Source organism: Phascolarctos cinereus, unplaced genomic scaffold (genome assembly GCF_003287225.1).
Source record: "Phascolarctos cinereus isolate Bilbo 61053 unplaced genomic scaffold, phaCin_HiC Scaffold_5;HRSCAF=322, whole genome shotgun sequence".
In the NCBI taxonomy this organism is placed as follows: Eukaryota; Metazoa; Chordata; class Mammalia; order Diprotodontia; family Phascolarctidae; genus Phascolarctos; species Phascolarctos cinereus.
Genome location: NW_027555958.1, coordinates 323,700,173 through 323,717,194, shown reverse-complemented (window position 1 = coordinate 323,717,194; position 17,022 = coordinate 323,700,173). Strand labels below are relative to the sequence as shown.

Here is a 17,022-nt window from a genome sequence, read left to right as displayed (position 1 = left end):
TGAGGATGGATAACATCTTCCTTCATAAGTCCAAGTCTTTCCATATTTTTCTAAGTCCACCAACAACTCACCGTTTCCTATACCACAACAATATATACTATATACATATATATATATATATATATATATACACAATAATATATACTATCTAGTTATTTTAAATAGTCTCAAACAATATTGGTTAATATGGTTGTCATCTAGTGTAGTTTCCCTGTTTTTCTCTTTTTATTAAATCTATTTTAACTTTAACTTTGTCTGACATCGTGATTACTAGCTCTGCTTTTTTTTTCTAATTCTACTCCTGATCTTTATTTTATGTTTGTGTGTATCTTTTATTTCCTATCCCTCCTGATTCCTACTTTACTACCTGCTACCTTGCCCTCCAATTACTTAACCTACTCCGCCTTCAGAGATCTCTCCCTTATTTTCTCCCCCAATCCTTTTCCCTTACCCTCTTGTTTCTGTCTGAATTTAGAAGACTTTTATAGTCTTCCAATTATATATATGTTATTCCCTCTTTTTCCCATTCCCATTTATCTAGACACCCTTCTGTACTCCTCTCCATATCCTATTCTCTCACCCTCTTATTTCTTTATAAACTTAGAAGACTTTTATTCCCTTCTAAATGTATTTGTTGTTCTCTCTTTAACTCAGATCTAATGTGAGTAGGGTTCCCTCTAAAAATCCCTCCCTTATCTTCTTCCCCCCTCCCTATCCCCCTTAGCCTTTTATTTTTTTTCTGAATTTAAATGACTTTTATACTCTTCTAAGCATATATGAATTGTTCCCTCATCCAGAACTACCAGCCCTCCTCCCCCATCTAATTCATGTCAGTTCTTCCTCTTGTACCTCATTTGTATAACTACTCTATACCTTTTCCTCAACAGTTTTACTTTTTAGAATAAACATCATACTCAGGTCCATCCCACTCTTTCTTTTGAGCTATCCAATTACTAATAACAGTCTTAGACATACATTTTACATTTCCTCATATAAATGTAAATGGTCTGTCCTTATTGAGTCCCTTGTTATTAATGTATTAACTTTGTATTTCTCTTGGATCTGGTATGTCAAATTATCTGTTAAGTTAAGGGTGTTTGTTTGTTTTTTAGCAAAACCCTGAAAGTCTGACAGTTCTTTCAGTTTTTTTTTCCCACATAGGATTATGCTTAACTTTGCTGGGAATATTTTCCACCGCAACCCCAATTCTTTTGCTCTTTGATATATAGTGTTCTAAGACCTGCAGTCTTTTAATGTCACCACTGCTAGGTCTTGTGTGGCTCCGCCATATTTGAATTGTTTTTTTCTAGTTGCTTGTAATATTTTCTCCTTGAGCTGGGAATTTCAGAATTTGACTATGGTATTCCCGTAGGCTTTCCTAATAGGCTCTATTTTAGGGGGTGATTGGTTTTTACTGTTTCTATATCTACTTTCACCTCTTGTTCTAATACTTCAGGACAGTTTTCTTTAATTATTTGTTATGTTATTGTATCAAGATTCTTTTTTTGATTATAGCTTTCAGGTAATCTGATTATTCTTATGTTTTCTCTTCTTAATCTGATCTCCAGATCACTTGTTTTTCTTATGAGATGTTTCACACTCTCTTCTATTTTTCATTCTTTCTTCATTCTTTTGTTTCTGTTTGATTCTTGCTCTCTCATAGAGTCATTAGTTTCTACTTGCCCCATTCTAATTTTTAATAAGTTATTTTCTTCTATTAGATTTTGTACCTCCTTTTCTATTTGTCCCATTTTACTTTTTAAGGAGTTCTCTTCAGTGAGTTTTTGTGCCTCCTTTTCCATTTGGCCAATTCTACTTTTTAAGAACTTGTTTTCTGCAGTTAATTTTTGTCCTTCCTTTTCCAAGCTATTGACTCTCTCTTGCATACCTCTCGTTTCTTTTCCCAGTTTTTCTTCTACCTCTCTTATTTGACTTTTAAAATCCTTCTTGAGTTCTTCCAAGAAGGCTTTTTGGGCTTGAGACCAGTTCATATTCCCCTTTGAGGTTTTCAGATGTGGGTATATTGATAATGTTGTTCTTTTCTGAATTTGTGCCTTGATCTTCTCTTTCCCCATAATGAGAATCTGTGGTCATTGTCCATTTCTGCTCTTTGTGCATAGTGTTTGCCTGTTTCCTGACTTTAAAAAAAAAAAAAGTTGAGCTCTCCGGGAGCTGGAGCGAAGGGGGTACTTACCCAAGCTTCTTTTCCTGCTAACCCAGGCCTTGCACTTTAATGTTTGGCTCCTACTCACCTGAGCCTTGCACAGGGGATGTTTCGATGTTGGTGGGTGTCTGTCAGCCTGGAGTTTTATCTCCTGGAATTGTACTTCCCAGAGTTGCATTGAGACACTGGGTGATCTGGCTGCTGGAGAACACCATCACCTGTGGTGGTTTTCCTAGCTGGTGTCTATTAGTTCCCTTGCCTGTATTGAGACTCTCGGGAGGTCCTGGTGTTAGCATTTGCCTGCTCTACCAACCTGGGTCTTCCCCTGGTATGCTGAGATAGGGCTTGCCACTGGCTTGCTGGGATGCCTCCCATCCTGTACTGCTTCCCCTTCCCCAGAGGGAGAGGGTCCTTTCCCATCAATCCCCCAAGCTTCCTGGGCTACAAGACTGCAGTGCCCTGTCTTTTTGCTGGCTCAGGATTTTTCTTGGGTCGATATTTTCTGGGCTTTCAGAAGTCAGTAAGGGAGGGTGAGAGTGACTTACTTCTTACTCAAACCATTTTGGCTCCCAGAAGTGGAACCTATTTTTTTTTTCATTCTTTATAGTTTGTTTTATTATTTCTTGGTCCTTTATAACTTTGCTTTCCTTTGCCCAATTCTAATTTTCAAGGAGTTGTTTTCTTCCTTAAGATTCTAGATCTTTTCTAGTTGGTTGACTTTCTTTTCCTAATCTTATTTTTCTTGGATTGTTTTATTTTATTTTATTTTATTTTGTCCTCTATCAGGAGATTGGGTAACATGTTTCTTCTTGAATCCCCTGCAGTTGTGGTTAGTCACTGCATCATTCAGTTTCTAAGGCTTTCCACACTGTCTTTAAGATGTTGTTGTCACTGCTCACTTCATTCTACCTCAGTTCATTACCAGTCTTCCTGTATGAACTTGTTTTTCTGAAACCACCCCCTTTATTTCTTGCAGCACAGTAGTATTCCAGCACATTTATATACCATACCTTATTCAGCCATTCTCAGATGGTGGACGTCCCCTCTGTTTTCAATTTTTTACCACCACAAGAAGAGCTGCTATAAATATTTTTATACATCCTTAGCGTTTGTTTTGATTAGGACCAATCCCTCCTTTATTCTACATTCGTTCTTATTCCCACTCTCCTGTCTTCCCTTTCCCTCCTATTGAGTAAAATATATTTCTCTACTCAGCTCTTTGTGTTTGTATATTTTTCCCTCTTTTAACCAGTTCAGATGAGAGTGAGATTCAGATGTCATCCACTGTCCTCACCTCTTCCTCTTTGCATAGACTTCTGCCCTGATTATGTGAAATAATTTTCCCAATCCTTACTTTCTCATCTTTCTTTCTACCTGCCTTTTACCCTCCCTTTCCATTCTTTTAAAGTCATCAAGACATAACAAGACTACTCCCGGGACTATGTCTAATTAGACTTCATCCATCTAGATTCTCTGATGATGATAAGGTTCTGAAAGAATATCCCCCTCTATGAGAACATAAACAGTTTTATCCTCTTTTTAATCCATTATGATTGTTCATGTTCATTGTTGTGTAGTCATTTTTTTCAGTCCTGTCTAGCTCTTTGTGATTCCATTTGGGGTTTTATTTGGCAAAGATTCTAGAGTGGTTTGCCATTTCTTCTCAAGTTCATTTTTTTGTTTTGTTTTGTTTTTGTTTTGGCTAGGCAGTGGGGTTAAGTGACTGCCCAGGGTCACACAGCTAGTAAGTATTATGTGTCTGAGGCCAAATTTGAACTCAGGTCCTCCTGAATCCAGGGCTGGTGCTCTATCCACTGCACCACCTAGCTGCCCCTCAAGCTCATTTTTATAGATGAGGAAACTGAGGCAAACAGTTAAGTGACTTGCCCGGGGTCACACAGTTAGTAAGTATCTGAGGCCAGATTTGAACTCAGGAAGATAAGTCTTCCTGACCTTAGGCCAGGTGCTCTATTCTCTGTGCCACCTAGCTGCCCCTTGCTCATGTTTACCTTTTTATATTTTGCTTATTCTCTGACATTTGTACTTCAGAGTTTCCATGCAGATATGCTCTTTTCATCAGGAATGCTTGGAAGTCCTCTACTTCATTAAAGGTCCATTTTTCCCCACTCTGGGACTATACTTATTTTTGCCAGTTATTCTTGACTGTAATCCTTTTGTCTTTTGGAATATTTTATTCCAAACTCTCCACTCCTTTATAGTGGTGGCTGCTAAATTATGTGGGATCCTGTTTGTGGCTCCTTATTACTTGAATCCTTCCTTCCTGGTTGTTGGTGTTATTTTTTCTTTGGCCTGGAAACTCTGGATTTTGGCTATAGTATTTCTGGGAATTTTCATTCTGGGGTTTTGATTTCCATTTTGTCCTCTGGTTCTAAGAAATCTTGCAAGGTTTTTTTATTGTTGTTTTGGTGGTGTTTTTTTTTAATGATTTCTTGAAATATGGTGTCTAGGCTCCTATTTTTGGTCATGGCATTCAGGTGGCCCATTGACTCTCAGATTATCTCCTTTCAGTCTGTTTTCCAGGTGAGTTGTTTTTGCTATGAGATAACTTACAATTTTTTTTATCAGTCCTTTTTTTTTGTTTCAATATTTCTAGTTGTCTGAGGGGGTCCTTATCTTCTATTTGGGGCATTCTTATTTACAGGGAGTTTGTTGCTTCAGCAAAAATTTTTACCTCTTGTGCCAAAGTTGATTCAGTTTACAATCCTTTCTTCCATAGCTCTCATTTCTTTTCCAATTTTTTCCTCTAGCACTCTCATTTATTAAAACACTTTTGAGGCTTCAAAAAAAACCCCTCTCATTCTAGAAATTCTAATTGAACATGTGACCACTCTGTTTTTGGTGTCTTTCGTCTTCTCCTAGGTTTCTGTCTGCAGCATCCTATTATTATAGGTTTATATTATAATAGCTTTTTATGATAATACTCTTTATATGTTTGCTCATTTTTCTACCTTACTTCCTGACTTGGATTTACTTTGGACTTTATGTGAGGACCAGGCTTTATGCATTTATGGATACAGTTCCTAGGCTGGTTCTCCTGCTGGTTTCTTAGGAGTTTTGAATGTTGTGTTATTCCAGGATCTCAGGGACAGGTCAGACTAGGGACCTGAAAGGTATCAGAGCTCCCAGAGGGTTATGATCCAGGGCAAAATATGATAGATGTCCTTCTGGTCTGATCTTTGTAAGTTCCTGACTTAGGCCTGGATCTGAGCATCATGCCTGTGGACTTTTTCCTTTTGGAGTTCCAGTAGACTATTGCTAGACTCATCCACTGTCAGCCAGCTGAAAATCACTGCTGGTTCAGTGTAACAGAACTGTAGGTTCCCCTTTGGTCTGGGCTTCCTACTCTGTTTATTCCTCTGAAAGTCAGACTGGGTTAGAAGATAGAACTAAGACCCTGCTCCACTGCCAGTGTTAAGTGCCACACAGTATATTCTCAGATAAGTAAATAGAGAATATGTTAAAAAAAAATACAGAATATGTGTACATCTCCCCCCCAGTAACTCCCAAAAGTGACACTTGAAGTAATAATGTAAGCCACTTTGTCACTCTTTCCTTCCAAGATTTGCTGTCGTAAAACAGAGCAGTAAGTTGAAGAAAAACAGGCCTTAGGCATCAGCAGAGAGAAGGTAGGATGGCTGCCTAAGTGATGAATCCTAAAATCATAAGTACTCAGAGTCAAAAGGACTTTTTACATTTTCTAGGTCAGCCTCTCACCTGATGTAAGAATCTCTCTTAGCTTTAAATAACTATGAGAATACTTAGAAAAAATATTTCCTTATCACAAGAGCCTAGTTAGCCCCCAGAACAGAAAGGAATCATTGTACCTTGTCTTCAAAACCCTGGTCACATGTAAAGTAGCAGAAATGATTTATACCAGCTGAAGATCTATTAACTATCCTTATCCCTTTTCTCCTTGAAGATCCTGCTTCATTTTGTGTTTTAAAATGTACCCAGACACAAATATCAAATACAGCTTATTTTTGTAACAATCTAATCTTAATCCTCCTACATCTCCTCTTATTGATAGAATCTTATTTTAATGTTTCATTTACCATCCCCACAAAGCCTGTATAAGAGTGTGGTTTAGGAATCATCTTATTTTACTTCTTCCTTTCTTCTCTTTCTTACCTTCTTCATTCCTTTAGAATAGATTACAGAGTACCTTGAACCCGAGGTGATCGTCCACCACAGGACCCACACTGAGAGTATGTGTTAGAGTAGGGGGAAGGTGATCAACTATTTTCATCACCTATATTAGTAAATATAAATATATATATATATGTGTGTGTGTGTGTGTGTGTGTGTGTGTGTGTATAGTATGTACTTTGAATTATAAAATATGTGTACCACTGTACTGTACTAATAATTATGTTCAATATAAAATTTACACAAACTGTAGGAATTAAACAACGGTGAGGCAAAAGATGAAATGACATTTGATCTTAGAGTCAATAGTGATTTGAAATAGAAAAGTGACATAGTCAGACCTGCACTTTAGGAATATTAGTTCAACTGTTGTGCAGAGGATGGGTGCCACGAGGTGAGCCTGGAAGCAGAGAGACAAAATAGAATACTATTGCCGTTGGTTGGTTGTTGTCTTTTGTGTTCAGAGAGGACCAAAATGACATCACTCTGTTGGGGTCAGGGTACATTGTGTCTGATGGTGGCTGATCAGATCAGTACAAGCTTGGAAGGCTCCATCACAGGTCAGGCATAAATAGTCCATATGAACATATAGAGTGGATATATCTCTAAATTTGTGCATCTCACTTTTTTTTTTGAGCTACTGCAATTCGGCTTTGCTCATAGAGCACAGTGCTTTCTTTGATGAGGGCACACCATGCTGGACGGTCCTGTGCCAACGTCTCTCCATGTCTTACAGTCAATTCCAAAGTTCTTCAGAGAGACTTGAGAGCGTCCTTGTATCACTTCTTTTGACCTCCATGTGAACGCTTACCTTGTGTGAGTTCTCTCTTAAATAGTCTTTTAGGCAAATGTATGTTTGGCATTTGAACAGCATTGACTAGCCCATCAGAGTTACACTCTTTGCAGTAGAGTTTGAATGCTTAGCTGTTCTGCTTAAGAAACAGCTTCATTGTCCAGTACCATATCTTGCCAGGTGATCTTCAGAATCATCCTAAGACAATTTAGGTGGAAGCAATTTAGTTTCCTAGCGTGGTGCTGGTATGTTGTTAAGTTTCACAGGCATACAGCGATGAGATCAACATAATGGCTCTGTAGACCTTGCAATGGTCTAAGCAAGATGTGATGAGAACCCGAACAAGGATGATGGCCATGTGAATAGAGAAAAAGGGATGTATTACAAAAGTAGGGAAGGAGGAAGGAAGGTAGAAAGGAAAGGAACATTTCTTGAGTAAATCTTTGTGCCAAACACTGAGAATGAATAAATGGAGCATTGAGCTGTTATTATGTATAAAGCATTGAGCTTTGTGCTAGAAATTCAGATCAAAAAGTAAGATTGTCCCTCTTCCCCAGGAGCTCACAATCTAATGGATAATACAACGCATATAGAAGATTTCAGCTGCAAGTCAGATAGAAAGTTCCCATGGTCCTTAAGGGTGCAGTGGCAAAATAGATGGTAATGCCTCTTCTTTAATGTCATTTCCACTGATAAAATCATATCAGTTTCTAATGCTAAACCATTTGATAGCTCTATCAACTTTGAGGACAATAACTCTTTTGAGTCTTCAGTATAATCCAATAAACATTTATTAAGCACTTACCATGTGCCAGGCACTGTGCTAAGCTCTGAGGATACAATTAATAAAAAGAAAGACAAATCCTGCCCTCAGTTTAAAATTTAAAGGGGGAAAACAACACACAAAAAAGTTGAAAATCTGGAGGGGGGAAGGGTACCAGTGCATGGAAGAACAGTGGCATGGTGGAGAAGTCAATGAGTATTGCTGGGTAGGAAATGAGATGTCTGGGGATATGTGTGTCCTGCCCACCTCGCCCTCCCCACCTCCCTTAAGTGGAGGTTGAAGAATTCATAACTCTACCCTTCAGGGGTCAGAAGATACTGATGAGGTATGAGTTCTAAGGCTGATTGGATCTTCTAAGATGATAAGATTTCATAATGATGAGTTTAAAGAAATTCTGTTCTATTTAAATTAATGTCCACAGAGAGATGGTTGTCAAGATGGAGGTATCAGTGATTCAACCTGCCTGGCACATGCTGCCTTCTGTCTCTCCTTCAGGTTGCCCAAATGCTTCAGCTAGGTTGGCCTGACTGACTTGTGTGGGTAGTAGTTGGTTTGCAGGAGATGAGAATGGTTGACCCCCCTTCTCCATAGGATTTGTGCTAAGTTCTAATTTTTTTGAAGTTCAGGTTCTTAATTTCTTTTCTGTTTATCTCTTTGTTAGATTTATTTAAATCTAAACTCAGTATATTGAAGTCTCCCACAATTGTAATTTTATTTTTCTCTCTGAAATTTGATTAATTTTTCCTTAAATATTTAGATGCTGTGTTCTTTGTTTAAAAAAACATATATATATTCACATACATTTATGTATATTATTATATAATGTTTTTATTATTTATTTAAAGTATGGGTATTTATCTCAAGTGCCTCTAAAGATAATGTAGTTTCCCAGCTTGTCTTTTTTTCCATATCTACTTTTACTATAAGCTTGTCTAAAATCCTGATTTCCACTCTTGCTTTTTTTTACTTTAGCTAATGTATAATAGATTCTGCTCTAACCTCTAATTTCAACTCTATATGAATCTTCCCATTTCAAGCGTATTTCTTGTAAACTACATATTGTTGGGTAAGTTTAGCTCATTCATGTTCACAGTTATGATTGTATAATTTATATTTATATCCTGTCCTCTTATATTTTTTCTTCTCTTTGCCCCCACCCTCCAATTTACAACAAAGATAATAAAGGTTGTAAAAGAGAGGAAGTTTGCCTCATACTTCTATTCTATAAATAATGTCATGTTTTCACTTCCTTGCTCCTGTTCTCTTCCCCTTCCTTGCCACCAATTACAGGTTTTTACTTTGTTTCTTTCTTTACTTTCCTTCTTCTCTTTCCCTTCCTCCTGCTTATGAATACTCTTTCATCCATCCTTTCTTTTAAACCCCTTTCTCCCTTTCCCCATAGTTCCCTATTGAGTTTAATGTTTTAAGTACCTTCTATGTTCCAGGCTCTGTGCCTAACATTCTGGGGATAAAAATAAAAACCAAAGATAGTCCCTGCCCTCAAGGAGCTTACAATCTAATGGAGTTAGACAACACACAAAAGGAAGCTCAAAAAAGTGGAGGGAGCTACTCAGCATAAGGAAGGTGAGGATAGGGATGATGAAAGAAGTCCAAAAGCATTGTAGCTGGTAGGAAATGAGGAAAACTGTACTCAACTCCGTGTTTAAATAGAGGTCCTAGAGTCCATGGCCCTGGTCTCTTTCCTAAAGTTTCATTCAGAAGGCCAGAGGGTACTAATGAGATGCAAGTACCAGTTAGATGCAGTCTTACAACATAATTAGATTTCCCAGTGATTATTTTCCTAGGGAAGGAAGATGTGATGGAGAGTTCCGAAGAAGTATAAAAGCTATTAAACCCAGTTTCTGGGTAATGGGGAGAAAAACTGAACTGAGCTTTCTGAAAAAGTGGCCCTGGAGCCCATGACTCATCCCTGCAGTCAAAACTTCCAGTCAGAGGTGCAGAGGACATTGGTGAAATGTGAGTCAGGAAGATATGAATTTAAATCCTGCCTCAGACACTTGCTAGCACTTAACCTCTTCCTACTACAGTTTCCTCATCTGTAAAATTGGGATGGTAATAATAGCACCTTTCTCCTAGGGTTTGTTTTTTGTGGGTTTCTGTTGTTGTTGTTGTTTAGGCAGTTGGGGTTAAGTGACTTGCCCAGGGTCACACAGCTAGTAAGTGTCCAGTGTTTGGTCTGAGGCCAGAGTTGAACTCAGGTCCTCCTGACTTCAGGACCGGAGCTCTATCCACTGCGCCACCTAGCTGCCCCTCTAGGGTTGTTTTAAGGATAAAATAAGATTATATCTTAAAGCATTTTACAAACCTTAAAGCGCTATATAAATGCTAGCTACTGTTGTTATTGTTCTCTGTAATCCTTGAGGATACTAGGGTTCTCAGAAGGTGTTTGTTACTTCTCTCACTCTTAGCATGTAGACATTTCATCTTCACATAGTCCTTTCCAACTAATCAGATGTGTGTGTATGTGTACCTTCCTATGTTTCTCTTGATTCCTGTATTTATATTTCAGAGTTTCTGCTCACTTCTGGAATTTATCAGGAATGCTTAGCATTCCTCTTTCATTAAAGTTCTATTTCCCCCCCCCCCCCATATAGCAGTATACTCAATTTTTCTAAATAGCTTCTTTGGTTATGAACTTTATCTTTTGTCTTTTGCAGTATCCTATTCCAAGCTCTCCTCTCTCTGCTGACAAATGCCAAATCTTATGTTTCCTTACTGCAGCTCCATGGTACTTGAAATCTTTCATTTTGGCTATTGGTAATATTTTTTCTTTGACCTAGAGGCTCTTAGTTTTGGTTATGACATTTTCTGGGACTTTTTGTGACTGTTGGATTCTTTCTATTTTCACTTAGCTCTCTAGTTCTAAGAAATCTAAGCAGTTTTCATTCATAATTTCTTGAAATATGGTGGGTGGGTGTGTATGTGTGTGTGGGTGTATATATATATATATATATATGTGTGTGTGTATATATATATATATAATTTTGCCCATCTTGATTTTTAGGTAGTCCAATTATTCTTATATTATCTCTCCTTCACCCATTTGTCAGTTGTTTTAACACTGTATTTTCTTCTGCTTTTTTATTTTGTTCAGTATTTCTTTTCTCATGGAATTGTGGTTTTCTCTTTGTCCTATTCTAATTTTTAGAGAGATCAATTCTTGAGTAAGTTTTACCACTGTTTCTTTTAGGATATTCATTCTCTTTGCCATCTTCTTCCTCCTTAACTTTTGCATTTTATATTTCTTGTTTCATTTCTTTCAGGTACTCTTCTAGTTCTTGTGACAAGGATATTCTTTTCTCTGAGGCTCTGCTTGGATTTGTTGTGAATTTACTCTTTTTCTGAGTTTATCCTTGGGCTTCTCTAGGTCCAAGCTATTTACTAATTGTGTTGACCATTTTGCTTTTATTTACTCATATTTCCTGCCTCAGTTTCAGGATTGAGAGTTTGATGCTTGCATCAAACTCCACTACTGATTTCCTGGATCATCTTCTTGATCCTGAACTCCGTGGCTAAAGCCATTGACCACTTTCTTCAGGAATTGTCTGGCCTTGCTTCCTAAATGTGACTCAGACCCATGCATCTGAATGTTAAGTTGTACAAGTTGTACATTGAACTGTTGCATAAAGTACAGACAGCCTGGAAGCTAGTCTGAACCCACCTCTTAACCCATATGTGGATGAGGCCCCTGAGTCACTCTTAACATGCTGGAAGGTGGTCTAGCCCCATCTCTTGCCATTAATATGGATTGAGTGCTAGGTTGCCCACAAAGGTTGCTGGTCTGCCTCATTCTCCTTCTGTGTTACCAGGTTACTTTATACTGTATCTCTCATCTATCACATCTTGTCTCTCCTGTGCAGTTCTACATGATTTTTATAGTCTTTTTGTACAGTCCTGGACTGAGTGAAATATATCACTTTTTCTTTTTGTAGTCCTTTATTGTTATTGATTCTAATTCATTTTCAAAACATTATTCAGGTATTTATGAGTGAACTGGGCTCGTCTAGGGTCTCACAATGTCTTCCCATAATCACTTCAAGGAGTTTTACATTCTAATATAGGATTATAAGAGTTGAAATGGAGGTTGGGGAGGTGATATTGTGGTTTACAAATGCCTGAGAATTGGCATGGTGGCTTGGTTCCTGGCAAGATAAGGTGAAGAAGGGGACAGCTAGGTGGTGCAGTGGACAGAGCACCAGCCCTGGAGTCAGGAGGACCTGAGTTCACATCCGGCCTCAAGACACTTGACACTTACTAGCTGTGTGACCCTGAGCAGGTCACCTACCTCATTGCCTAGGGCACTCCCTCCCAAAAAAAAAAAAGATAAATAAAACTCACTTGTTAGAGCCCAGGGACTAAGTAATGGGAGTCTGAATCCTTTTGGTAGGATGAGGCAGGGCAGAGTATAGGCTTCATGACCTGGAAATGTATAGAAAGTAGTATAGTATTATGATTCTGAACAAGATAAAATAAAGAGATAATATGGAAAATATTGTGGAGATAGAAACAAGATTTGGCAACTAATTGGATATATGAGGTGAGGGAAATTAGGATTTGAGGATGACACTAAGGTTGCAAACATGAGTGATTAGAACCATGGACAGAAATAGACAAGTTGGGGGGGGCAGGGCATGTTTGAAGAGAAAGATAGTGTAATGAACTCTTTGATATTGTATGCAACTCATCCATATTTGCACATCCTTTTCAATTCACTCTCTCCCACTGAAAACAAAAGGGAGGAATGGAAGGAGGAGGTTGGCAAAGATTTGTAGAGTATGGGGAAGCAGGACAGCTAGCTCCCTCCCAGAATTACTCCAGCAAAAATTTAGGAAGAACACTAAACTGATGATTGGGAAATCCAAGGAGAAACCATAATGGGATATTTTTTTCTAGCCCAAGTCAGCACAGGCCATAGCCAGAGGCCTGCAGATACTGAAGAAGGAATCTAAACTGGTAAAACTGCACAGAGCTTCTAACATGGAAACTTGGCTGGATTCTACCTATGTGTGTGGACAGGAAACTGGAAAAATGATGGTTGTGTCATTCTGAACTTGAAACAGGGCTACAGATCAAGTGCAAACTGAGGTTGCCACCTACTGCTTAGTAACCAGGTCAAGAACTTCAAACTAGGCATGGACCTACAGCTCTGTCATCCAGACCCTAGAGCAGGATCTTGAATTCAGCCCATAAACTTGGGCTGGGTTCTGAGGCTGAGTAGTCAGAGTAGGGACTGTAGACCAGGAATCAGTTTACAATTCTGTCACATTAACATTGTTGCATGAAGACTTGGGCTTGAAGCCGAACCTGAGTAATCAGAGGTGGACTGTGAAGGAAGGAAGAACAACTCTTTTGTTCTGACTTCAGAACATGATGTGGACTGGCAGATGAGTATCCAGGGCAAGAAATGCCAATGAGCATTGAGCCTATAGGTCTGTTGCTCTGAACTTGTTGACCCTTCCATCTATGACATGGGCAGGGGCCAGAAACTATCTCTGGAGCTCCAACCAGCAAGCTTGCAGTGGTATTTCGTAGTCTAAAACTAGGATTGGAATCCAGCAAATTTCATGCCAGGAGGGCAATGATCAGAATTAACATCCTAGAGCAACAGGTACAAAAACTTAACCAAAAGAAGAAAATGTAAAGTATCTTCTATCAAAAACAACCCACTTGGAAAGCAGCTGAAGGAGGGGAAATAAAATCTAGGAATTATCAGACTAACTAAAAAATCATGACCAAAAGAAGCCTCGATATATCATTTCAAGAAATTACAAATAGAGACTGCTTAGACCTGCTAGAACCAAAGTACAAAGTGAAATTAGAAAAAATTCATCAGTCACCTCTGAAAAGAAACCTCAAAATGAAAATCTCAGGAACATCAGAGCAAAAATCCAGAGCTTCTAGGTCAAATTAAAGAATACAGCAACTGACCATAAACAAAAAAAAAAGTTCAAGTACCAAGGAACCACAGTCAGGAGTCACACAAGATTTGGCAATTACCATATCAAAGAAACAGAGCTTGGAAGGAGATTTTTCAAAAGACATAACATTACAACCAATAGTAACTTCTAAAAATTAAATATAATCCTACAGCTGGGGAAAATGGGCCTTTAACAAAATACAAGACTTCCAAGTATTACCTATTTAAAAAGCAGAGCTTAGTAGAAACCTTAAAATACAAACACAAGAGTCAAGAAAAATATAGAAATGTAAATACATTTGAGCATTTAGAAGGGATTATACAAGGATAATGTGTTTACGTTCTGATAGGCACAAGAGAAAAGTGTCACCTCAGAACCCTTATGTCATCAGGTATCGTACAGGGAATTAAATATTTAAGACAGTCCCTAGAAGTAGTTTTGTTTTATTTGAATGATCTTAAAAGGAAAAAAGAAAGGGAAGGTACAAGTAATGCAATAAGGATGAAAGGGTTAGGAAGAGTCAAGGAACTTACTGTGTTAAATAATGGTGGTAAATAATAAACCTTTTTAAGCACCTACTATATGCCAAACATTGTGCTATATGCTGGAGATAAAAAAGGAAGGCTGAAGTAGATTGCATCAAGAGATTTCACACTGTCACCATCCATTTTTGTAAAAAGGGATGTGAAAGGCAAAGAGAGGAAAAAGTGCAAGAAACAAGATTATAGCAAAATAAAACAATTAATGATCATAACTGTATAAATGTGGAAGTATGCAGTACCTTTGGCAGCAAGAGCATCCGCCCATTTTTGGAGTGCCTGAGTTATGCCTCCTTTACCCACTCCTATCAGGACCTTCCCAAAGCTGCCGATACTCACAACCTGCAATGACTGTGTGTGACTGGAAAGATATAATAAAAAATGCAGTCATGTCAGAGGAGATGTAACAGGACTCTGAGGAGTGTGCTACTTGGACCTTGGAAAAATAATAACTTAGAGATATACATACCTATATCAATGGAAATTTGGCAGGTACAAATAACCCCACCTGGCACTGTGTTGTGGGCAGGAACTTTGGCAGCTATCTGATTCATGAAACCAAGAACTTCATCAATTTCTACCTAAGTCAAATTGTTGTTCTTCCATTCAAATCTGGTTAGAACATGGATTATTCTACCTACCTAAAGATCCATTCAAGCACAAGAGCTGTAACCTAAATTCCAAGTACTAGACACTGAAAATCTTCAGCCTTACCATGGGAACACCTTAATCTTTAAGCATTTATTATGCTTTTGTTCTACAGGGCATTCTATGTATTAGTTTGTTATGTTTATAAAATAGTTTGCAAAACAGCTTATGTTTGCATTTATTTCCTATTCCATATTCCATCCTTTTGATTGACAAAATCCAGCTCCTCTTATAAAAATAAACTGTGTTGACTAAAAAAAATTAAACTAAATACTAATGAGGATGCAGCTTTACCAGGGAAGAGGCATTGCAGAATGTATTAGAAAGTCGAATCCAACAATATGTTTATGCAGAACACATTGAAACACAAAGATTTATGTAAAGTTTAAAAATAGGCGGCTGAATCAAAAACTATTTTGCTAATGCTAAATTCAGAAAATCAAGGAATGAATCATCTCAGACAGCTACAGTAAAACTACATTCTTCAAAAGGATAAGCTGGGAAGCTTATGCTTAAAGGTATCATAAGCACTGGAATTTCTATCAATATTAAACATATATACACCAAATAGCATAGCATCTAAATACTGACAGGAAAAGTTAAATTAGTTACAGAGAGAAATAGGTAGTAAAATTATAATACTGGGGGAGTTCAACATACCCCTTTCAGACCTAGAAAAACATAATAAAGTAAATAAGTTAAGGCACCAAATAGAATTTTAGGAATGTTAGCTATCAAAGATGTTTGGTTATTCATTAGAATAGAAATGAGATTATATATTTCTTAGCCTTGCATAAGACATTTATAAAAATTGACAATGTGTTAGGACGCCCAAAAAAAAAGCCTTACCATAAAATGTAGGAAAAAAATATTAAACATTCTTCACTGACTACAATGTAATAAAAATTATATTAAAGAACAGTAAAAGGAAGAATTAAAGATTAATTGATGACTCAATAACAATCCTAAAGAACTAATAGGACAAAAAACAAATACTAGAAACAGTATAAATTTTTGTCAAATAAAATAACAACATACCAAAGTGTTTAGGATTCATCCAAAGTAATCTTTAGGGGAAAATTTAAAGAGAACAAATCAGTGAATTGGGCATACTAGGTAGGTAGAACATTTATTAAACGCTTATCATTTGTCATTACACTTTATGATATTGTTGCGCTAAATACTAGGGATATAGAAACAAGGAGGGAAAACGATGATCCCACTAGGGAAAGACAAAACATAAAAGGGAGCTGGAAATCAAGCAGTGAGGAAGGAAAGAGGATGTCCAAGGAGACAGGCAGACATCGTGGAGGTAGGCAGAAAGCAATGTGATGGTAGGACAGACTAGAATAAAATGAGCTGGAAATTCAGAGTGAGCAGCATTGTTGTGGCTTTCTCATGATATAATGATTCCAGTCAGGGACTTAACCAATCACTGATGAGGCTCTCAATGTAGAGTTTAAAAAGAGAGAGAGAGAATTAAATAATTTTTTAAACCCCAATTAAACATCAAAATAGAAATTCTGAAAATAAAGAAGAGGTGCACAAGTTGAAAGGGAAAAAATTGCATTGAACTAATAAAACTAAGAACTGCTTTTTAAAAAAAAAAAATCTATCCACTGCCACAGCAACTAGGTGAATAATAAAACAGTACTATGACAAGAACTATTCAAACCTTGGCATTTCAGCAAAATGCAGGTGCCCTGGCAGCACAGACTGGGAAAGATGAGGGCCCCCGGACCAGACAAGGTAGCCTTTTTTTTGTTTGCTTGCTTGTTTACCTTATACTAGATACAACTTAAACTTAGCAGATTTGTCACTGAGTATAGTTTTCTTACTGAGTCACACTTTACTTACTTTTTACATTTTATTTTAGAGTGTTATTTAATTTTCAGTTGCTTGGCCAGTTTGCACATCGAAGGCCCTGCCTAGTTCAGTATTCCTAAGAAAAAATTAAATATTCTTATTTCATTAAAGAATTTTTTCTC

At 37.5% G+C, this 17,022-nt stretch overlaps 1 protein-coding gene and 1 pseudogene across 2 annotated transcripts in view; both read left to right on the top strand.

Annotated features, from left to right (window-relative positions):
* The window catches only part of ASH1L (ASH1 like histone lysine methyltransferase), a 237,167-nt gene that overhangs the window by 185,607 nt on the left and 34,538 nt on the right, over positions 1 to 17,022 (top strand). The window lies entirely within an intron of this gene.
* LOC110211947 (dynein light chain 1, cytoplasmic pseudogene) lies at positions 11,187 to 15,733 on the top strand (annotated as a pseudogene).